Consider the following 25,991-nt stretch of genomic DNA (forward strand, 5'->3'; position numbering starts at 1 on the left):
ATAATAAATTATTTATTTCATTTAACCATCCTGTTCTAATGACGAAAACGGGTTACTACGAGAATACTTCCCACTGAAATACAGGACGAGTGCACTGTGTGTGTTATTTTTGAAGTTGATTTTTTCGTCAAGGGGATTTCAGGAGGGTCATTATCTTCCTTTTCCAGTCTCATCAGTGTAGTTTGAGGCGATCATCAGTTGATGAGGGACTGATGAGGGTTTGTTTCCGGTGTCGTAGACACCTCAATGTCAGCTGTTCAACAATACTTGCCACTATCTAGCACTCCTGCGTATGACTAAAAATGTTCTTATGTTATTTAGTTTTTAGGTTGTTTTGGACAAAGCTCATCTTGAACTAAAATATTAAAAAAATATTTATATTATGACCATAGTCATTATAAAATAATCAATTATTTATATAATTAATTATTAAATATTAATTAACATTTAATTAATTATCGAATTATTAATTAATCTTATTATGGTAGTATTACTTTCATTGTCGTGTTTACATTAAATAATTTCTAACTAAGCATATTATGTTTGATTGATTTTTCAGAAAATAAATCATAAATTATTTTAATAACACTTAAAACACTATTTACACTTACACTTATATACTGATTTAACTAATCATAAGTGCGAATATGTTTAAAGTATTATTAGACAATTTTATTCACTCTGAGATTAAGCCATCGCCAGTTTAACAAAATCAATTATTTAAATCCACCCTAAAAACAAAAGTTTTATCCAAAAGTCAACATTGATACTAACAAATTTTAAACAACTCAATTTATAACATTAAATTTTAATTTCTCATTTTTTTCGTTAAATATGTTTTCAAATACAAGTCAATGCTTTTTTAAATCACGCTTGGGTTAAGATTATGTAAATTTATTAATCATTGGATATTGATTGAAAGCAAAAAATATCAGAATTCAGAAAAAACTAACACCAGATATTTGATCCATCACGATATTATCTTGTGTCAAACAAAGTTAGACTTGACTTTGATGTTTTCACGCTTTCACACAACATGGTTTCGAATTTGCCTTTTTAATACTGCCTTCTTGATACGTATGTATAATTTGAAAATTTATATTCCAATACATATTCAGGTTTACGATGAAGCTATGCCTGAATAAAACCAGCACCGACTTTGAATAGTGCAAGTAGACTTTACATCCTGTTGTAAAAAATGTGAAGTTTGTTTCGACATTTAATGAAGTGACATTTTGTGTGAAATAAATGCTTATGGGTTCTCTCTTTATTGTGGGTATATTTTCCATATGTGTCAATTTAACTTTAGTTATTACTAGTAGAGTACCTGTTCTCCGCTCGTGCTTTGCGTTTGCAATGGGAGAGGACACGTTTTAGACAATTCGGTTTACGGTATATTATTTACGGTATACTATAGACAGCACATCTACCATAGTCAAGCTGATTTTTATAATCTGTTGAAATAGTTATTTAGTTATTTCAATGTAAAGAAACAAGTAGTAAACAACAGAAACTCCTCAACATCACTCTTGCAGATCCAACCCTCAACTCTGTTTGCCTCCTGATCAAATTCTGATCAAAATGATAATTAGATCTATATGGGAGTATGTTTAGTCTATGCTTTTAATGTAATAATATTATTCATTTCCATAGTAGTCTAGAGTTTGTATTGCTTATTATTTTTAATTATTTTTCTTGTTTCAGGTAAGGCAGTTCCGTTAAGAATCGATTCGTAAGTAAGTGTTAGAGGTTTTGAAAATAGCCAAGTCTCCTTATTTGAATTAATAATCTACAGGGTAGTCACAGAGCACAGGCCATTTATAAACCGTTTTCCATGTAATTCCTGCGCGTTTGTGGAGTAGTACCTTTTGCATATAATTCTTTAGATAAGTACTTGAGAAGGTATTTACAAACAAATTTATAGAACAACTTTAGTCCAATTTACCTTTCACAGAAAGCCTCCATTGTTGAAATTTAATAATTTATTCAGTGGTGAATATATGAAATTGACAATTAATATTGAGAAACGTCTGATAGAACGTTTGTTTAATAACACAGCATTTATTATTATATTGGAGTGTCTTTTCAGTGGCATTTGCAACACCAATAACATGGATAACAAAACGAAGCGATCGGCGGGACTCGGAACATAAGCCTTAGGACAGAAGTCTTTCATTCGTAACCAATAGAGTCTATATTACGGAACCTGTTTCCTGATCCTCCATCTACCTGGGGACCAACGAATGCTTTAAGATTAAAGCCTGGGAAATGCCCAGGTAGTATGGAGACAGGTTCCATCATACAGACTATATAAATGTCATTCCAACAATTAAAAATATTACTAATTGACCAAGTAAAATTAAAACTCAGACCAAATCCATTCCAAACCCAAAATTAAATCTTATCTGATCCTCCAAGCCTGCGTTTCAGACGAGTTTGACTACTTGCAAAACTAGTTTTGAACCATCGGTTGAGTACTAAACGTTGCAAGTACTCAAGGTGGCTAGATTGCCACTTGCTATAAAACGCTGAAAGCAATTAGAGGTCATTTGGAGGTCAGTGACTTGAACAATCCCCATCTTTGCGACCTTGGTTCCTCCTCGGCACTGCAGGACCTTCCGGTAGAAACATGTCCAACGACCTCCACCTCCCCCCTCCTCTACCCCACCAGTTACCATGGCGACCTCTGGGCACGACCCGGCAACATCTGCATAACTTCTTGACCGTCCATTCATAAGAGGTAGTTTCACTTTTGATGGAATCCTGAGAAATATAAACGGTATCGAAATTCTGACACACCCTGTCTCACATGGACTTGTCAACAATTCTTATAGGAAGCGGTGGGAGTTACTATGATATTTTATGGGTAAAATCACAAAAGTTGCAACAACTTTTGATCCGTATTTTTTACAGCACTTTAGGGGTGCAAAATTTTGTTTAGTGAAAGGACCATAACATACTAAATTTTAATCAAAATAGTTTGTATAGTTTTTTAAAAAATCCGATTTATTCATTATTTTGGGGTTTAGTGGTATATGCGTGATATAACTCTTTTTTTGCGAAAAATGAACGAGAGTCAAAAAGACATCTACTTTTTTGTAGGCCAGAGTGATAATCTACGTTTGTCAATATACATTTACATTCTAGGTAAAAAAAAACTCTATAAACAAAAAGATCGTGGATGTTTAACCTTCAAAAGTGGCAGTTTTGCTATTGAATACGAACTGTAATCAGGTATTTTATAGAATCTTTACACTGTAGCATTACTCTGCTAACACGATCATAAATCATTTTTAATTCTTGAAATATTTTTGAATTTTTACTTGTTTAAATGTCTATAAAGAAGATATATTGTAATGTAGCACGATGATGAATACACAAAAAACCAAAAACACAAAAAATAAATTAATCGTTCAAATAATTCAACGAATAAAATAAAAACAGAAACATATATTATACAGCTTGTGTCCTTGCGCTGATCATTTTCCACTAAGGTAAAAAAAACCTAAGCCGTTTGCAAAAACGCATGTTATGCAAATCCGTTTTCTCTGAAGAGTGGAGAAATCCCTTTTAAGTCATTGATTTCCAAGAAACTTCTTCACTCTAAATTTCTTCAACAACCGAGCCAGTGAAGAAGGTTAAGACCTTGATGCATATTTTCCAGGGCCACTAGTTACAAAATTGTAGAAAGCTGGTGGCGTAACTCAGTGAACTTGAGAAAGTGTCTGCTACCTAGGTGCGGGTTTTGCGACATAGCAGAATGTCTTATTGTGCAGTACGGAGTGCAAAAGATGTGATTCACTATCAGGAGATTGGGTTTCTCTTCTAATTCTAGATCATTTCAAGCTCTCTTTTCATGTTGTGCACATTTCTTTTGGGTAATTTTGGTTGGTCAAATACATTTCCGGTGATGCCCATGAAGATAGGATAGCTTCAAAATGTACCTATTCATGCTAATCTTGATTTTTTAGGTGTAACAAAATGTGTCTTGTATTGTTTTTTCGTGCTATATGTCTTGTACATTATGGTACAGATTTCCACAAAAGGCAAAGTATGTAGTAAGACTCTGTAATCAGGGTTTCATAGCAGGACTTTTAGAACTCATCAAAGGATTTATTACTTTTCACACAAAGTTCTCTTTGTATGCAGACTTACTATTCCATTGTAAAAACTAAAGCTTTTGGTTAGATATTTTTTATCCTTTAATGTTATACTGTTATTATATTGCTTGGTTTTGTATATGTCGTCTTAATCCTTCTTTCCTCTATTGGAATGATTTTTATATTGTATTCTTCACTCTGTGTTCTAAAGGACAAGCAGCACAACAAATAAGTTGATTTATCTTATCTTAATCAAGCATTAACGTGTATTCGATCTTTATAACAACTTATGCATTAGGAATTGTTACACTAAATCATTTCGAAAAAAAACTATTTCCCACCTATTGTCTGTAAAGAACCTCCTATTCATCTTTTGAAATACGTCTAACAAGATGGAAAACAAAGTTTTTAAAGATACGTCAATCAACAACTCCTGTCGAAGTTTACCAGGTTTTACCAACAACAATGTCTCTGTGTTTGTGACGTTGGTACGCCTGGAGCTGGAGGAGTGACGTCATACGCCACGTGACCAAGGACGTTCGATGGTCTGATGTGTGACGTTTCGTCTCCATCTCTCTGTCCAGCCTTCGTCAGGCCAGTCTTGCGTCACTACTGGAGGTTACCGTAGAGATGTTGGTTGCCACTGGCAGAATTCTCACAATCAATTGATGGAGCTATAGTCTGTTTAATGGAACTTGTCTCCTGAATTGTTTGAGGTGTCTATAGTCTGTTTAATGGAACTTGTCTCCTGAATTGTTTGAGGTGTCTATAGTCTGTTTGATGGAACTTGTCTCCTGAATTGATCGAGGTGTCTATAGTCTGTTTAATGGAACTTGTCTCCTGAATTGGTGGAGGTGTCTATAGTCTGTTTGATGGAACTTGTCTCCTGAATTGGTGGAGGTGTCTATAGTCTGTTTAATGGAACTTGTCTCCTGAATTGGTGGAGGTGTCTATAGTCTGTTTGATGGAACTTGTCTCCTGACCTTCCGTCTACCTGGAGCAATGGTTTAAGGCACGTGTCATTGGTGGACGGAACGAGAGACAGGTTCCATTATACAGACTATAGTGAAGTTTTGAAGTGGAAATTTGTATAAGAGGAGTTAAAATCAGATTGTATTGAAGTGAAGGTATTTATTAAAGTAAAACGTTTGGTTATATGTACTCTACAGTGTTATAAGACTTTCCCATTTAAATGTTGAAGACAGTTGTATATGAAATAGGTTATTTATAAATGTTGACACTAACAGAGGGTACTGTTGTTGAATTCCAAATATTTATTCATCAACTTTTCGACCATGCAAAACCGAAAGAACAGCTTTTGGATTTATGCTTGTTAGCACGATAGCTAAAATAAAAATCATTCAAAATTGATTAAATTCTGTGCAAACATGAAAACCAATATATTTGAACGATTTCGCGAACCAGCAAGATTGGACCATAAGAACGGGGTTTTATGGGGTGGAAATTTGGGTTGCTCCATTTTTTCCCCCAAACAACATAAAATGTTCCATTTTTTCACTTTTGAATAATGACTGAGTAATTAACTAACATAATATAATAAAACAAATAATAATAAAATAAAAATATTATAAGGCTTATTATTGTGCATTGTGCCATATTTATTTCCAACAAGTCTTCTAAAGTCATCTCTATATTGTTCTTTCAATATTCTTGTCATTTAATTACGAATGTTGACAGTGTAACAATTTACACAGCTAATTGAATACCACAAAATATTTTTAAACGGTTGGACTAAATAGTTGCTTTTAAAATGCGTTGTTTGCTAAATTTTATTAGTAAAGAGAAACCCACAATATATTACTGTAATTTCTCTTTCCACCATCATCCACGATTTCCCAGTTTTTACATTTCACGCGAACCCTTATCCTTACCCGCATATTACACAATTATTAACCTACTTGATTCACCGATTGATTCGTCAAATTTCTACATTTCTGCAAAACATAACATTGATTTGATAAAAACCTTTAACTATTAACACGCTATGAAGAAGTAAAAATCTCATTTACATGTAATGATTTCACCAATTTTTACTGGAGAAAGGACATAGTTCTGTACTTTTGTAAGCCAGCCACAGATTGCGCTAGTGGCTAAAACTCTATTTTGTACCTTATTTATTGTTAATGGTACCATATATAAATAATGTGACTTAAACAAAGCTACTCACAATATGTCTTATTCATTTTGGCTTGGTTGGAAAGCCCGAATAATTGGTAGACATCAATGAATTACATCAGCGCAATCTGGTGTTGGCTCACTTCAATTAAGTAAATTTTGATTTAAAAACTGGTGACAGCTTTAACATGGAAATCGAATGTCTAGCTCTATCTATAGTCAAAGCTTTAATCTATGACTAAGCCATGTTTAGAAAACAATTTAACGAAGTAAAATTGAGCCTCCGATGAAGCGTGAGGGGAGTCACCAGTTGGTCCATAAAACACTTTGTCGTCACGCCACTTGACCGAATGACGATCATGTGACCTGACGTCAAAGTGATTTTTCGACCAACTGGTAAGCTCCCAGTATAAAGCTATCAGTTACTGATTTCTGTCGTTCACTCAAACGTTTAACCAATGCGAACTTAAAGAGCAGCTATATCTTTTTGTCGCATCAACTCCTACGATACCGAAAATTGAGAGATTGTGGTAAATTATATCAATATCATTATCTGGGACTGCGGGGCTACATTGCAAACATATTTACCAGTAAACCTAGCAGATTCATCATGACGTGGTGACTTGTTATCAACAAGAAACATTTTGGCCAAGGACAGCTTCCTTTCAAATATTTGGAACTGGGAACTAAAGCTTATAATGCTGCATCGACCTGAATACCTAGTTCTCGATCAAAACTAATGTATCAAATTACGCGGCTTTATAATCAGGGTCGCCTTTTAATAGGAGTTAAGTGGATAGTGATTAAATCTGTTACAATATTATTCGCGTTAGTTTTTATTCCCTATCAGTTTAACCAATATGATATGTGTGGCTTACAACATTATACTGTGTAAAACTGTGAAAATAACTCGGAATTCAAATTAATATATTTTTACCAATAAATTTCATTTTATAAACTCTTCTTTTTCCTGTTAATGTTAACTAAAACATCACACAAATAAAAAGTGTATTCTTTGTCGAATATAAAAATATTTAAGCTAGTGGTAATTTATTTACGTATTAACAGACAAAGCTTAAATTCTCTCTACCAAACTAATTTCGTTTAGGATTTAAATAATACATTCTGTAGAATGTGTGAACGAACCAACCTCAATTTATCGGGAGTTCACATACTACTTATGTAACCCATACACATGGTAGAGGTAGGCATCTGTATTGAATAATCATCATTAATGCTACTACCAAAGCTTTTTATACAACCTAGTCTTTGTGTGGCCTATTTTAAATTACATCAAAATTATTAAATGTTGTGCTGCAGAGTTTTATTATTGGAATTTTATTATTTTCCTTAAGTCACTTTTTACCATTCAAACGATATGGTGGTCTAGAACCTTTATAACTTTTTAAGTTTTTATCCATTCAAGTGCGTAAACCGATAAAAAGAAACGTTAAAATATAGTTTAAATGTAATATTTTTAAGTTTAAATAACTTATGCAAATTAATTCGGTTTTGTTTAATACTATAAATATATGAGATTACTACATTGGTATATATTTTTATTGTTTATCATGATATTAATTTTTTTTTACAAACACTCTTTACTTATTAACTAAATCAGTTAAAAACCTCATGTAAAATTCTATTTTAATTGATAGTGTAAAAAATATGAGCTTTATGCACCTAGTGTGAGTTGAACAATGGTAATTGAATCATCAGCTTCGGTAGTGTTAGATACTGATAATTACAACCGATCAAAATTCATGTGAATACATTTTAATGCACAAAATTGTATGACATTATTTTTGAATTGTATTCACATTTTGTACTCTTATATTATAAATATTTCTGAATATTTAAATGCCACGATAATACAATTAAAACCATCCCAAAACCAAATTGCTCCAAATTCAAAGACCAATAAACTTGGTTGTAAAAATGTACCATCATACACTTTATCATGATAAATTTGTGTTCTTGAATTCAAGTATGTTTTAATTCAGGCATGGCCAGATTGACAGTGTAAACATATCAAAATTGGCGTTTGCAGTTTCAATGAATATGTAAATCACCATGTCCAATTAATTCATAATAATATTTAATCAAATACCACATAATCCATTAGTTATCAAACTGCAATATTTCCATCTGAATAAAAATCCGGTGCGAAGGACCAACATTTTTAAAATTTAAAAAATTAAAACACACAAACAATATTAATTTTATACTTAACAGACGCTTGTACACAGGTACAGTGCACGTGTAATATAAATTTATAATTCAATTATAAATAATCTATAAGTTATCGAACTATAATAATTAAACGCTAAAAAATCCGGGACGAAGGACCAAAATTCAAAAATTGTTTACCATCATACACTACAATACAATGTGTTCTTCACTGACACGTGTACCTATGTGCAGCGTACTTGTAATATAACTTTTAATATTCACATATAATCCTTAGCAAACTATAATATTAAGTAAAGACAAAAATCCGGTTCGAAGGACCATAATTCAAAAAATGTTTCAAATTAGATCTACTAAAATAAAATGTATTCATGACTCACACAGAAACATGTACACATGCACGTGTACAAGTACAAGTACAAGTACATGTCGGGGGAGGGGTAGTTCGTCACAGGGGGAAGGGAGGGGGAAGGGAAGTCCGCAACAATGCAGAAGTCAGTCCGCGAGTAGAGTCCGTCGCGGTGTGAGTGTTAGTGTAGCTGTCTTTGGATTACCCATTATTGTCAGTCAAAACAGGTACATAAGTGTGAAATTGTAGATTAAGGTTAGCTTAGAATGGTAAAATAATAAATTGGGTTATAGGTTAGAAAAGAATCATATAGGATTGTAGATTGTCTCCAAGAATGTGCGGTTTACGAATAGAAATTAAGTTGTTGGCTTTAGATGTTTCGTTGTAAGTTAATTGAATAAAACTACCGGCACTTCACAATGATTTAAATGTTTCCCTCTTATCAGGACGTATTTTTGCGTACGGTAATGATTAATCACTACATACACTGTACCGTAGTAAGAACTACATAATCTGGTTGAAGCATATTATTTGTTCAATTAAAATGTAACTATTTTCGTAACATTTCTCAATCTTTATGCCATGTTGAGTATGAATACGTATATGTTGACCGTTTCTGATGTAACAGTAATGTTTCGCTTTTAAAAGTATATCAATTTTGACACAAAAGTGTTTAAAAGTGTTTATTATCGTTATTAACTCGCTGTTAGCACCTTTTGAAACATGAGGTAAACGGTAGTTTTTTCATGCTAACGAGAACAGGACATAAAACTATCGAAATAGTGTAATTTTTTGTAAATTAAAATTAACTACACATGTAAACTAAACGGTGGCGAGAAACCTTAAAATGTGTATGGATACTTCTAATTAATTATTGACAAATTACAAATCCAAAGGTAAATTATATCTGACATTGCTTTTGTTAAATCTTAAAGCAACATTGCCTACAACAAATGTACTGTCGAAGATAGGACCTTGCAGATATTATGTCTAACTATCGTAATACAAAAAGCGCCAAGTATATTGATTGGGGCACAAGGCTTTTGTCTCGAGGACTTGATTCGAATCCTGCCAATCACTAAAGAGTTTTACCTAAATGGTAATATCTGGTATGATAATGATCCAATATTTTGGAGTACCGTTTACGTATTTTGGTAGGCTTATACTAAACAAAAGCATAGGTGTTTTAGACGAGCAGAACTTTTTATGTGCAAATATAAATATGAATGCAAAAAAGTGGTTCAAAATAGGTTAATTATACAAATTGAAGACTATTTTAACTTCTTTAAGTAAAATAACAGCTCCTCGTGGACAATTTTTCAGACATGCAACGTTGTTATAAGTTCTACAAACAAAAACCTCGCACACTAATTAGGAGTTTTCATAAAAAATATGAACACATTGCACCACTATCAGGAAGTACATATATTTTTGATCTGTAAAAAAGTGCTAGGGCTAGAATACTTAAGAAATGTATAATAAATAAAATCACAACGTTTCTGTAGTCACTTTAAATACGCTGGTTGGTTTTATTTAAGTTTTATTTATATTCTATTCTACAGAAGCAAAAGGCTGTATATTTTCCAGTTTAATTTAAATCTCATTTGAAGTCTTACTTAGAAACGCATTAACATTGTTTCATCTCCCAGGGTTTTAAGACAACTTACATACTATAATAAAATATAGTAGACCCAGAGTTGTTAATGCAACGAATTGCTAAATAGCTTCTTCATCAGCATCGTACGTGTTAAATTGCCTAAAAGTACAAAAAAAACGTCAAATAACCCTTGTAATGATATATATACATTTATATTGTGTACTCACAAGACTTTACAATACGTGCAACTACTGTACGTAAGTGTTAAGTGGTGAAAATTTGACGTATCTTTTGTACTTTAAGGTATAAAATCGCCATGCCTTCAAGATCCAAATATTTAAATGATAAAACTTCTTATGTTCACGAATTCATAATTGAAATGTAAATGAAAAATATCGTTAAACATCTAATGACATTATTCAATTCTATTTATTAGACTGAATTAAAACATTCTATCATTACAAGAATACGGTTAATGAAAATAATAAATTTTAATTGTGTTTATACAATAGTGTTTTTTTTTTATACTTATGGCCAGTTAAGGTTAGTAAAATGTGTAATAATCAACTTTATTGTTTTTTTATGTATATTCGAAACGGATAAGGATGGATTTCAAAATTTTACGTTGCGAATTCTTTTCCATCACTCAATCTTTTCTGAAAAGAAGGTTGTGTCTATATTGAAAGGTTTCATGAGTAAACATCATTGGTGAAAATAATTGAACTAAATCATTGTGAATCGTGAATACAGACACTACAAAAGCCAAGTTACACGCACACATCGCCAGTGTTTGTTAACGTTATCAATACGTAATGTTTGCCGACAACCTGCCGTATTTTTGCACAATTCTACCGCTTACTTTACACATAACCATTATTGTTCATAGAGGAATTTATTTTACCATGGAATTTTGCTGCAATAATTGTAAACTAGAGATCGTCCAGTGGTTGAAACTTCAACAAAATAATGGTACAGACTTCTTCATTTTCACCACACGCTGTAAATGAAACCTGTGATGATTGTAGCAGTCCTCCATTGGTTTTGATCTTCTGTATATATTTCTTTGTTATTTCGTCACCAGCATGGTAACCCACAAGACCAGTTAATATTATAGTTTTAAATTCATTTTCTGTGCTTGTTTTTGAGCTTATTTTAATTTATAAGGGAATTCTGCGACAGGCAAATATATTTCTAACAGTATGCGTAGATTTTTCCTGCGATGCACACGAGCTGAGAAAAAAAGAAATGCTTGCCTATAGATATCTAATCCATTGGTGCATATGAGTCAACTTAAGCCGATTGTTCGTTTCATTTGAACATACTTGAGCGAGTGGTTCATATAGGCCTATGTTGCTTCTGTCAAAAATTGGCTATGACTTCTAGCTTTCGATTCTTTCATAATTGATAATATTATATGGTAATTGATTATATGGTCAAGTTTTTCTTTGGTTTTGGCTTGATTGAAGAGTTGGTGTTCTACCTATTATCTAAAATAGTTCTTTTACTTCCTAGGGAATAAAAGTCAGCTGTTGTAAACTTCGATTGTCAGCAATCGCATGTATCGAAAGTATTCATCGTTTGCCTTGATCGGTTGAAGCTTAATGTTGTCAATAGATTTACAAATCAATAGTACACTAACTAATTGTAATAGACGAAATAAAGTAATTAAATCACTTACTGCTACTTGTTCGCATTAGCAAAATATAAGTCACAAGAGGTTGTTTTGTTCATGTTAGCTTTAAATTAAAAGTATTTTTCGTTTGTATCTTTGCTTAAATCACGGTTCAATATGACGAAAATATAGTTCACACCACGGGCAACAAGTGATTTTCACTCTCACTCCCTTTCCTTGAAACTTGAGCTCGGGCCGAAAAGAGTCACTTTAGTGGTGAAATATACTTTTATCATAGATCGAACATACTCCCTTGGATTTCTCATCCTTATGGAACAGCTGAAACCAATGTTATTGTTAGTTCCGGTGCTCTGCAGATCATAAATAATAACTCGTCCCCTATACAACCAAACAGTAAAGCACAAATCATTAAACTAACCATTAAATTAATAACAAAATTTCGTCGACGCTAGCGATCAGTGTCACCGGACATGAACTAAACACGAAAACAAGCTTCCAAATTTACGGATGAGAAGTCTTTGTTAAAGTTTAATGCTATAACTCTACCATTTTACAAGAATGTTACATTTTGTTCTGTTTCCATCGTCCCAACACCTGATCCTGTTGTGTAAATGGAACGCTGGACTAAGGAACTGGTCCGGTCCGTAGTCCGGTGGTCCGGTATTGCCCAACGCACAAGGCCAGCAAGCCAGAATCATTGGAATCCCCCATTTTGACATTCCCAGGCTATACTTATTTAATATTGAAGTGAGCGTGTGTTGGACTTCTATTGTTTTAACCGATTTTGAAAATGTAGTTAGATGTTGGGGGAAGGTGGTTAAGTTTAAGTTTTGAAAATGTTTTAGGGGTACAGAAGCCGCCTTAGATGATTTACATGTCTCCTTTTTTATTTAAATTAGAATTTTTTTGATCGTACAGAAAAAACTAACGGTAAAACATGTTAGAATTCCTAATTGTTTCGAATAATGTTTTTAAATCATGATAAAAACCATTCCCACTGGGAAAGATTTTGCTTACAGTTATAAGATATTTTAAAAATGTTTAAGGATATAGATCTGGATAAAAAGTGGTTTCAGCTGTAGTTTTGTAAAATGTTTGGGAAGCACAGAAGCTACCTTTGAGGTATTAAATGCCTCCATTACTGTACTTACCTGTGTGCTATTACTGTATTTGTAGTTCAGAAAGGATTTTGGTTGGTTTAGTACAACTATTAACAGTAAAACATGGTGACACACAAATAGTTCATTTGTTAACAATTTAAAAAAAGGAATTTTTACATAATTTCTAACAATGAATTTTTTACCCAAATCGGTTTATCAGTTCAATATTAGAGACGCTACCATTGAACATAAATTTCACTAATATACCAAGTTCTTAATAAATATCAAACTCAGTATTGCTTATATCCTATATGCAAAGAAAATATTGTATCTGTTCTACAATTTACCCTATAAATGATTCAAATGATTTATTTGGCCATTCAGTACATACAGACAATAGGCTACGTCAAACAATAACAATAGAGCTGAAATAAACACATGCAGGATCTCATTTAATATAAAACATGCAAAGCAATGCATGCAACTAAAAATGAAAAATAAATAAAAACTACATGCTGCAAGCCATGCAAGGCAGAGAAAAATAAATTTACAATTTCATAATATAAAAACCACCAAAACTTTAAGAGTTCGAAGCCCACCTCGTTTTTACTTCGGGGTTATTGACTGATATTTGTGTTTTCGATTTAAACGATAAATTATATCATAGTCATTTATCTACAAGTGTTAAGAAACATAGTAGTCGGGTTTGTCAACAAATTTAACCAAAACTGACAACAGAGTTTAGCAACCTTGCTAAAACATCGCTTTTCCATCCCGATTACGACATAAAGATGCTTTTTACGAAAGTCTAATCGATGTAACTAAAAGCTATTGTATGTCTACGTCACAGAAGACTTAATTGGTTTGCAATGTTTTTAATGGGAGGGTCAAAATTTGATAAGAAACCATGCTGTGTTAGGTAAGTAATACTATTATACATGTATTTGGGGTTAAATTATTACTGGAATATTACAATAACTGGAAATAACAATTAAACTATTTTGTAAATACAATGTTCATCATAATCGTATAAATTGTGCCAAACATCACCAATTAAATTACAATGTCTATTGATTTAACCCCAATAAACCCCAAATTCCTCATAATATAAATAGTTTCTCTATATTATGTAGTTCAAACAACTAATCTGTTCTGTAATTTATTTTTCCACGTTTAAGATCAATTATGTACTGCTGTGAAATGCCGTTTTCTTTTTGAACGTTGACTTTTAAATAATTTTGTAACCAAGAAAGTGACTATAATCTATATTTTTCGTCAAATAGTTTGAAAATATATTAGATCAAGTAAATTCCTTAAACCTTTTCCTTTATACGATTACAACTATAAGGTTTTCAGGTTGAATTGTTATAAGTATGCAAAATTCCTGATAAGGGCTTAGATTAATTTGGCTTAGGTTAGGTTAGGTTGGCGTTAGGTTAGGTTTGCTTAGGTTTGGTTAAGTTGGCTTAGGTTAGGTTAAGTTGGATTAGGTTGGCTTAGGTTAGGTTATGTTTGTTTAGGTTCAAAGGTTAAATTGGCTTAGGTTAGGTTAAGTTTGGTTAGAACAGAGACATAACCTAAGATAACCTAACCTAACCTAACCAAAAACTCCAAATGTGTCATGTCTCAACAACACAAATTCACCCGTGTAACGGAAAAGGTCCTTACACATTTTTGAGAGCCTCATTAAAATATTTTATTTCCAAACCACTTTCATGACTACTTACAGAGTTAATGGGTCCCCAAATATTTTCCAACGCGAATCGTCACAGCAATTCTAAAACGATTAATCACCCAAACATTGAAACAGTCGACGTCAACGGTTTTCGATAACGTCATCAATTATGACGTAGTATTTAATGGCTTCTGCCGCAGTGACAGACATAAGTTAAAGACCTTGACTTTGCCAAGTTAGTGCTTGACAGCTTGGCGGAAGCAGCCTTGAGTATCGTGTGCTTTGACTACTACTGAACCAACTCGTCCAAGGCTTAGATGTTTGCATACTTAGGGTATCGAGGTTAAACATATAAAACTGTTTTATTCCGTGTTTGTGACAATTTGATCCAGCATTTCCTGGGATTGTAGTTTTACAGTCTGGCATAGTGAAGAGTTTCTTCAATTCTTTGTGTACGTTTGTTTCGGGATAGCAACAATATTCGAAGATGTGTCACTTTTTCTATGATGATTAGATAATTGTATTTACTCTGCCTTCATTTGAATGAAACAAAGAACTTTTTTGAAACAAGTTAATCCAATATAGCTTCAATAGTTAATTAGTTGTTATAAAATGGTGTCAATGATGGGTATTAAAGTGTTTTTTACTGTAAAAGTAGTGTATTACACAGGTACTAAAATGAGAGTACCAAAAATAGGTTCGATTCTTTTACACCCTGTACATCACATTGTACATTTAAACTCGTAATATTTCAATAAATCTAACAGCTAATGCAAGCTTGATATTTTAGTGAAATTTAAATCCACCTTTTCCGCCAGGAACACAATTTACGAAACATTCGTATCGCCAATTCCGGACTAGATCGCCTTCAAGTTGCGAAAACGTAGGTGTAAACTTTTGTAAATATGTCTAAACCTAACCTCCCACCTTTTGTGACCTCAGACAATACATACACCGCCTTCAGCACAAGACCTTCATGAGTGAGTAATGGATTTCACTGATTAACATAAAATGGCCGAGGTTGTGGGAAGGAGTTCCAAAAAATGTAAGAAAAAGTAGTTTACATGCGGAAGCTGAAGAGTTGTTAAGCTACATGACCTTCAGCTTCACCTGCCGTTGTGGGTTTTCTATCTCGAACGTCATTTGGAAACTTTGAAGGATAGATTTCCGATTGAAATTCCATTCGAACATTGCTTAATAGTGGAGTAACAATGAGATCAGTAAAAAACGGGGAATTCCTCTTTTCCCGATAAAAATAACTAATTGGGTTGGATAGTAGAGTTTACCTTCAAATGTGATGGTTTCCAGTTATATTTTATTATAAGAACTACTACTGTAGATTTTGGCATCCATTTGTTTGATTAAAAATAATGACTCCTATCACGAACGAAATTGAGTAACAATGTGCCGTTGCATTTGATGTTTAGAGTTTATAATTTTATTGTACAAATATGTTGATCTTTTAACACTATAAACCACTCAAATATAAGAAATTTATCGTGCAAACGTTGTGCTCATAAATTACACTTATTTTCTGCCTACCCAAAAACAAAATGATGTTGCATCCGTTTCCTATCAAATATTTTACCTTGGATAATAGTTTGATTAGATATCACATTACCTAAAGCCTCATTTTAAAGCTTCTGGACTTCTAAAAAGACATAATTAGCTTCATTACCTCTGTATGTAGTCATAATCTCGATAACAAATTCTGCTCATGAATAAATTAAAATAACGATTTGTCAAATTAGTATAGAATTTCAAATTGACGTTATGACCCAACCGTATGATTCACTTTATCTTAATATTAACTTTACCATATCATCTATAAGGTTTGTATGCATTTAAAAATAAAGTATTAATAAGTCAACTAGTTTTACACCACCTAATTGCTTTATATTTTCTGTAGACTATATCCTTTTTACTCCTTTTTCCTAAGATGATGGTCTTTGTTCACCACAAAATTTTAGAACGGTTTCCTTCCACTTTGTTAAATCGTAAGATTGTAAGAAAATTTTATTACACTCAATTCTTTAACGTGATGAATGGCTGTCACCGCTTCCTGATGGAGACTTGAACGATGGGTCGGACAGGTGGCGTCCTAGACCTCTTGTCCTTGGCTACTATAAGTATTCATTTAATTGATGCTGCTTCTTTACACTGTAGATTTTCGGCTAGGGCCATATCTCAATGCAGCCTGAAGGTCGTTTGGCACAAAGGTTTGAGCTGATGATGTTTTTGGGTTGGAGACGTAAAATTAGATTTTTTATGGTTAAGTGTGAGAATTTTAAGTGTGTTAATATTTTAATTGGATTTTGACGACCTTAAGAATTAAAATATATTGTACAACAGTTAAAATTAACACTTACATATTTACACTCTACAATTTTGACTCGAGTCATATGTCATTGAAACCTTAAGGTCATATAAGAAATAACGTTAGTAATGTTTTTGTTTGGAGGTGCAAATAACTAATCTTGTTAGTTTTGTAAATATATACTGATAGTGTTTAGTTTATTGTCCATGAAAACGCAAACTAAAACCTTCAAATGTAATATTTCACAGGGTTTTCGTCAGCAAAAAGTATCTATATACATTGTAACCTCTTTCAGTTGTACTAAGGTTGGTTCTTTACTCTGTGGATTTTCAATTTGGGGCATGTCTTTGGGAACTGAAAGTTATATGGTAAATATAACAATGAGTACAATGGAGTTGTACAATGAGTACAAAAATGTAGGTGTATTAGGTTTGAGGAGTGTTTTCATCTTGTATGTTTTAAAATCATATATTCGTTGGTGTTTGATTATTCTCGCCTAATTAATATTAGAGGGGTTTGTTTTTTGACTTTGAGTATTCAAATAATAGTTTAACTGATAGTGTACTACAGGATTTTAATACTCTGAGGAATTTTGGTTAAGGTACGATGTAATTGGGAAGTGAAGGTTGAAAATAACAAAAAATAATCACAAGAAGTTATAACAAACAAAAGAAGTTGAGTTGATGTTTTTGGACAGTAGTGTTTGTATCATGTTAGTTTTCAAAACATTTCCTCATTGTTGTTTCGTTTTTCTTGTGGGAACTTTTTTAAATGCACACTTTAATTGACAATGAATTCCGTGTTTGGCTGGACCAATTATCATATTTTAAAAACGATTAAATATTAGTTTTAAGTTTATAAAGTTTGGCGATTACAACTTTTTTCACCCTCAGAGATCAATATTTTCACTCAGTTTTCTCATTGCCAGTAAAAATGTAGTACCTTTTTTGCTTATACTCTTTCAATGTCCATCCATATTTAATCGTGTGGAATGTCTAACAAATCAGAAATTTTTTTATCGCATAAGTCCCTACGCTCTTCAATGATTCAATCACCAAAATCATTTTGAGAAAGTGTTGTTTTGATCAGTTTTTCCACAACTTTGAATGTTACCTTTTCGTTTGCAGCAAATCTAATACAATTTAACCAACAAATCTAAAAGTGTATGCAACTGCTCCATATTTTGATGTCACTAATTAAAAACTGAACCGTATCATTAAATTATGACCTTGACTGCACAGGACTATTACGACGGTAAAAACAGTACCTGATTATTTTAGCCCACCTTACAACCATAAAAATACTACGTACAAAATGGCGATTAAATTTTCACACGGAACGATTTAAGTATGACTGTACATCATTATCTACCCTAATAAAATTTTATCACTTCAAAATTAGCCTATGTATGAAGATTAAGTGTTTCAAAATAATGACTTGATTTGTTCAAATTACATGTTGTTTCTAGTGTTTTTGTTTTAAAAGGAAAACATTGTAAAGAATGGTAACGACGCAATTGATTGAAGTATCGAATGGCCTTGAGGTCTTCAGAAGTACTATTTTCAGGGCGTAATCGCAGCATCAAGACTAATAGTAATTGGTTAAAGCACATCCGTAGATGTCATCTTACGGTGACACGGTTAAGATTTAATACCATAAAATGTTCAAAATTATAATTTTTTTGTATTTAAGAGGTTAAAAATATTATATCAACTATAGTTTGTAGTCAAAATAATTGAATATTTCTATAGTTGAACAACATTATTTTTGTTTAATTCAATTGGCTGTAAAGTATAGTAAAAGTGAATACAAGAAATACATACTGAAGACATACTGTTATACGAATACTGCTAAATAGATTGTATGTAACAATACATAAATGAAGTTCTATACAACAACCCAACCTAACCAAACCTTGCCTAATCAAACCTATCCTAACCTAACCTAACCATACCCAAACCAACCTTACCCAACCTAACCATACTCAACCTAACCAAACCTTACCCAACCAAACCATACTCAACCTAACCTAACCTAACCTAACTCTAAACCGAATTTAGAGATAAGACAATATTTCAACTTGAAAAAATACTGGTAACGTTAACAACGAAAAAGGTCCTAATCATCTTAATCAACATCATTAACAACAGTTATTATCGCAATGACAATCAACATGGTCGTTAAATAAAATCAACGCCATCAACAACGCTCCTATACAACGCACCTGTGGACTGCCTGTTGAGTGTTGAGAGAAGATAGTTGACTGTTGACTAATGTCAGCAGAAATACTCGCTGAAGTGTCACAACAGTGAAAGTAGGGTTATGTTTGTCTGCGTCAGCTAACACGTTTTCCACTCTAAACGTTCTGTCTAACGTTTTAACCAAGTAAAACGTGCTGGTTTGTCTCGTTGTTTTACTTAAAAGTAACTTACGAGTGGGTTTTCTGAGTATTTGTATGGTTCAGTCTAGTATTTCTGAAAAGTTGTATTTATTTAACATTTATATCAACTCAGAGCCTTGTGAATTTTTGTATTGGTTAGGTTAGGTTTGGTCAGTGTTGACATAGACTAAGTATAGTTTTATTTTAGCAAAAAACAAGGTTATAAGTATTTAAAAGTCTCAAAGCTTAAAAATTGGTTTAAAAAATCTGCATCTTCTACAAATTAAACCCCAGTTGTAATTTATATACTCTTATCATTCATCACTTTTAATTTGGATCTTGGATTGTTTCATTGCTGAATAAAACTTTTAGACTCCATGGGTAAAATATTGATGAAGGAAATGTAGGTTGAGTATGATTAAACAGTTGTATTATGTAGGAAAAGTTATACTAATGACAAAAATAATGAAGCAAATATTCAAAACTTCATAACATTTTAGTTTTTCATATTACGTTGCATCTAACCTTATTTAATTGTTATAAAAGCCTAAAAAATATGTTAGCTTAATTAATAAAACCTACACACAATTAAATTTTAAAAACGTGACAATTAATTAATTATTAATGAAGCCAATAATATATTCTAACTTTGAAACATGTTTCCCTTTGTTTTAATTGTTTCGACAAACATGATGACTAATTGTTGGGGTTTTTCCAATTATCAACTCAAAACACTTAATTGGGAAATTTTCAATAATAGCCGTCATCCCTCCATGTGAATAAACCCTGAAGATGTAATTAGATTCTAAATTATTGATTACGGTGAGTTAAAAATGTTATTGCCCATCACGTTAGCCAATTAGAAAATGTGTTGTAATTATATAACTGCATTATGAATAGAATATTGTAAAAAACACGTGACCATTCTGTCCTGTTGGATATTGTAAAGTAAACTTACTTATATAATATAATATTATATTATAATATAATATTATATTATAATATAATATTATATAACTTACTTTTATATTGTAAAAGTAAACTCCACTCAAATTACTTTTTGATAAATGCGTTTTTTCATTGAATTTTTTTTACTAAGGTAGCAAATTCTTCACTCAATCAAATTGTAGTTGAATAATCATCTCATAAAACGCAGTTCCTCTTTTTATCTTTTAAATTTTAACTATTGTTATTGATATTATTTTATGGAAAATCAAGTTGGGGACGCGAGTAGACTATTTTAACTCAATATGAGCGAATGACTATTGGAGATTAATGTTACGAAGTCCAACCCTGTATTTAGCCGGGATACTCCATTAAAACCCAAACAATCAGCTTAAAAATAAAAAAAGTTGCTCACAATAAATTGACCTTTTAGCGGTAAGATTCAAAATTTTGTGAAAATAAATATATAAGTTTCACAACCACACTGTTACATTTAGTTAGTGGATTATTTCATTGAATTTTTTAGTTAAAAACTAACAATTAATTTTGTAAGTACTAAATAACCTTTCGTTTGTAGTTGCCTTGAGTTCTTGAAGTGTTAATTTCGCCTCGAGGTGTGGCATCTTCAGAGGTCACTATTTTATAACATCCTACTATATACAAAAGTTCAAGAACTACTATAAACATTTCAAGAATGCAACTATAAGACGAAAGGAAAGGTAACTTAGTTAAACGTTCTTAAAAAGGGGTAACATTATTAATAAATTGTAACATGAAATGGGCAATTTTCAAGGAAGTGTATCTATAGTCAATGAACATTCACATCTTTGATGTCAGTAATCAAACAAGCTGCAGCTAATAACCCGAAGGTCGACTTAACAATTACAATTTAATCGCCAATATGGCTGCTAATTTGAAATCAACGTGTTAATCACCATAGCCTTGGCGAGCGTATATTTTATAGACTGTGAAATTCAATCGCTTTAAATGGCAAATTTGAATTTCAAATGGCGCACTCAAATGACTCAAACACAAAACACAGACGCTATTCATCTTCAAAACAAAGATGTTTCTGTTTGCAAAAGAAAGTGGAGCCTGGAAGTAAGTCGTGTTAGGTTATTGACCTCGTTAGAGATAAATAGAGTCTAATTGAATAAAATGTATTACTTTTAAATATCTTTAATAATAACTGACATACATAAACAAAATTAAAATTATTGTTTTTTATTTTAGAGGGTGAAATATATAAGTTAGAAGTCTTTGTGGCCACATATTCCATGCTCATTTGTTAGGGATTTTGATCACTTGTGCAACTTTAACATGGTATTAAAATGCACACTTCACGGTGCTGTACCGTGAATTTGCCGTGCATTAATTGTGTCAACGAGTTCCTTAGTTGCGCCAAGCAAGCCAGGTAGGGGTGAGTTGCTGGCAGAAGGAATGTCCTTGTTTACGTGTTATCCTAACCTAACTCAACCTAACCTAACCTACTCAATTATACAGTCAAAGAGGGCCGCCACTTGGCGTAGTTAAGGGACGTATTGGGTGGCTCCCTGGTGTAGTTGGCGCAATTCAGGAATACCCGACTACCTGACTAAGGTCAGTTGGCGCAGTTGATGCCCGCCCATCGTACCCATTGTCAAAGCTAAGGGCAAGATTCACAGCCAAAAACTTCATAATGATGACCCAATATTCAAATAACATATTTTAGTTTCAGTTTTTTTTTTCTTTCACATTTCTCAAAAGGTTATAACATCTACTATTCGAAGTGCAACACCGTTTGGCACCAACCTCCTCAACTCCTCAACATGCTTCTCGAGAGGAATAATAAGAATTTAAACACAATTCAGTTCTTGTCCGGAGTTATTTTTTCCAAGAAACGAGTTTCCACAACGTGGTTCACAATTGAATCAAATCGTTGATCGGCGTGGCGTCTCCGTCAGCTGATGAAATGCCGGTGTTCCAGTCCAATCCGCCGACCCAGTTCCACGTTCCTTATGTAACCCACGACCGGTGTTCCCCGTGGTGTTATGGTGTGTGAGTGTACACGTGTGTACAACTGTTACGCGCCATGATACACGTAATGCATCACGGTTCTTTAACGCGTGATTCGGAAAAACCGGACCATGAACGATGCCAGTTGGAACTAGCCAGTTGGAACGATGGAATTGAAGTTTTGACAAATTTGTGTAAAAAGTACAATTTTTATGTTTTAGGATGGGAGGATTCTTTTTTGGATATTTTCGGGGTGCAATAGTTTCATGAGTGTGCAAGGTAGCGCCAGCTTCTCACAGAACCAACCCTTCTTTCATACAAGACTTTTCCCAATCGCTTGCTGACTGTCAAAAGATGAAATCACCGTGATCCTTGGGGTAAACCGTGTATCACATGTGAAAATGGCCTAAACTTTTAGCCTTGTTGCATATAACCATCTTAGGTCAGTAACGAAGACATTCATAAGAAGATTCTACTTATGTGAGATTTGGAAGCTTTTCTTCTAGTGTTAGATGTAACGATTTGAAATCCAAACGGAGACAGATGACCAATCTTGGGAATCTGAAGCAAAACGGTAAACTTTGGACCACATAGTCAATGAGTGTTGTCTTGCTGCTTTTTCCATGAGAATCTGCTGGTATACATAAGGTATGAGAGGGCTTCGATGGACCACCTTGGATTTAGCTCCGTTAACGACAATAGTTTATTTCACTTTTACATTCATTTTGTTTTATTTGTTACGTTTAAAGTTCTGCTTTACTCTGGTGCATTTCCAAAAACTTGAACCTTAGCAGCCATTATTTTAATCACTTTGGCCGGTAGACACGGCCAACAACGTAGTCACCAAAATGGTGTACCGTTGAAGAATACATTTGCCAATTCTTCTGTTTAGATTCAGCCATTCATCAGCAAGTCTAGATGAAGCTATGAAGGTATCATCACGTGAGTAAGAATTCGTTTTGGGTCCTTAACACTGATGATCGGGAGGACTTTTACATCTGCAAGAGCAAAGACGTCCCTCAATCAGTCCAAAGTCAGAAACCCAATGCGTCCAGGGAAGGTTGATCGGATTACTTCAAATACACAAGCTACTATAGTCCTCGCCACCCTGAGGCAGCCAAAGGCCGCACTAGATATACGTCGTGCGGCCTTGGGCTGCCTCAACTTAGGGTGGCGAAGACTATAGTACAAACCATGGCGAATTGCGTGGAAGATTATGACGACAAACGGTTGCGATTACTATAGAGCACTCGGCACTCCTGGTGAAAGCAGCCAAGGACGGCGCTGTGCAATCCGGAAAGTTGGCTATAGAACGTGATTCATACCGACTCCGAGTCCCAACTATCCCCTCCATCACGGCAGCTGTGATCCATCTGGGAATCCATGGTAGATGTCGCGAGGAAGCGTTTAGGAGTTTGGCATTCGGCCAGGAAATGCTGATTTGCAACAAGGACGACAGAGTAGACAACAGAGATTCCTGGACGACGTCGTGTCTGTAGTGGTTAGTCAAACTCCAGTTGTTGGTGAAAACGCTTCATATTTTAAATTGTATTTGTTCTTAAATAAGATTTCGAACCATTTTAAATCGTTTGTGTTTCTAATCCATTCAGTTTAGGATTTCAAAATTGATAAAATGGAGAAAAACAACAAAACTTTGATAACAACTCAAACTTGAATAGTTGAGAACATCATAAATTATATTCAGCTCATACAACTGTCCTTCTTTGGCCTTTTCTTTGCAATATTCTGATTTGGTATGTTTATAGCTATATACATGAACATCCCAGAAACAAAACAACCCTGGGCCATTACGCGCTGCGCAGGTTTGAAGGGTACGCCACACCCAAGATGTATCAAGTAAAATGCTTTTACTCGATACATCTTGCGCCACACCCACCGGTGCGAACCGCGTGATCTTTTCGTTTCTGCGCAGGTCGTTTTGTCCTTGGGATGCCTATAGTTTATACAGTCTTCTAACTGGATTGTGATTGAAAAGTAAAAGAAATTAATAAAATGGTGGTTTGGCACGTCGTATTCAAAAAAGGTTCTTGGTTGAACGAATGTACATTTTTTTCTTGTGAAAACACACTAAACCACCTTGTGTTACTACCGGAGTCATTTAAACCCATAATGTATTTCCAAAGTGAGATTTAAGTGATCGGAAACCAAGGAGCAATCCCAACTAAACCTAGGATCGGGCTATGTGTGGAACTCATGCCAGAGCCAGAGTTGGGTAATGATAACATAATGGTGAGCGGTTAACATCCAATGATGTAAGAAACACTGCTCGACGGTGCGTCGCAACTAGCACTGCGGGGCTGCCACGCGCTAACCACTGCCTGCCTCTCACGGCGCACAGTTTCCTGGTGAAAAAATTGCAAACAACAGATTGTACTGCGTAGTTTACTCGTTTACTCCCTAACCTTTCACTTTCAATACTCTGCTGATGATGAAGTAAAATAATGTTTCTGGTTCCTATACTAAATGGATATTCTATAAATGAGACTACCCGTGCCATACGGCTACTTAACTAGTCGCCAAAAAGATTGCACTGTTTTCCCTTTTTTGCTGAGATTCGTATCGAAACTATGCATGCACTGCACTTTCTATAACCCTATGCATGTGCTGACCTTCCTTTTCATTGACACTTTCGTTCTAGAATCTAGACTGAATTTTAAAAATTTTGACCTGCAGTTACACTTTGTGATCCTTTGGTCATGCCATTGCCATTGGTCATTTCTAAATCTCAGTAGTGTTCTAATGTGCAAAGCGATTCGGAAAATAAAATACAACGATTAACGAACGTAAATCACACCATTATGAACAACTTGATCTTAAACGTCATAAATTATTGCTGGAAACCCCTTCTTCTGCTTTTGGTAGTCATTCCAGGGTCGAAACAGCTTTCTGATTCCAGATCCGTTTTCCAGGTGGAATGAACCTTCAAATAAATAATCTATGCCTCTTGGAAGTTAAGAGTACTGACATAGAAACATGTAACTATAGGAAATTGAGATGGGGAATGACAGAAGATCCGTTAAGTAGCCTTGGTACGGAGTTTCAGACAGTGAATCATATAATCAATGGTCACTATGTGATGACTCCCTGGATAACCCATTCTTCGAAGTATTAGCGACGCTGAACTTTAATACCTTGGCGCATTAAATCCAACTTTGCGAAAGGAATATTCTTCAAGATTTGGACTTTTGTTTGAATATTTTCACAACTTTATTGTAACGAAGAGGTTTTTACAGCGTTTGTTATTTCCGGCAGTTAACAATTCGCCTAAAAATCGTGAAAACTACTCAGGTGTTCGGTATCAGTTAGCAATCGGATTCTGATTGACTTCCCAATATCTAACAAAATATACATCATTGACTGGTCCCTCATCGTTGATAAATGATATGACATTTCCTAAGAGTATAAATACGTATGCATAGTGATTGAATTATTGTTTGAAACCACGTTGGAAGTTTCATATGTAGCTATGATACATGCATGCGAGTTCGTCCTTGTTACGATCTGATAACAGAATGATGGAACTATCTGTCTCTATAATTCAAAACCACTCCAC

General features: G+C 33.7%; 1 protein-coding gene across 3 annotated transcripts in view; it reads left to right on the forward strand.

Moving 5' to 3' along the window:
* The window catches only part of LOC128993477 (ABC transporter G family member 23), a 112,074-nt gene that overhangs the window by 56,855 nt on the left and 29,228 nt on the right, over positions 1–25,991 (forward strand). Inside the window, exon 1 of one of the 3 annotated variants that reach the window (XM_054417404.1) lies at positions 8,926–9,002. The exons of the other annotated variants lie outside the window; for them this stretch is intronic. The gene's annotated coding sequence lies outside the window, so the exon portion shown is untranslated. Of the gene's footprint in view, positions 1–8,925; positions 9,003–25,991 lie in introns of those variants that run through there. 3 annotated transcript variants of the gene reach the window in all.

Source organism: Macrosteles quadrilineatus, unplaced genomic scaffold (assembly GCF_028750875.1).
Source record: "Macrosteles quadrilineatus isolate MER2022 unplaced genomic scaffold, UCM_ALF_1.0 Scaffold_1__1_contigs__length_201487025, whole genome shotgun sequence".
NCBI classification, from domain to species: Eukaryota; Metazoa; Arthropoda; class Insecta; order Hemiptera; family Cicadellidae; genus Macrosteles; species Macrosteles quadrilineatus.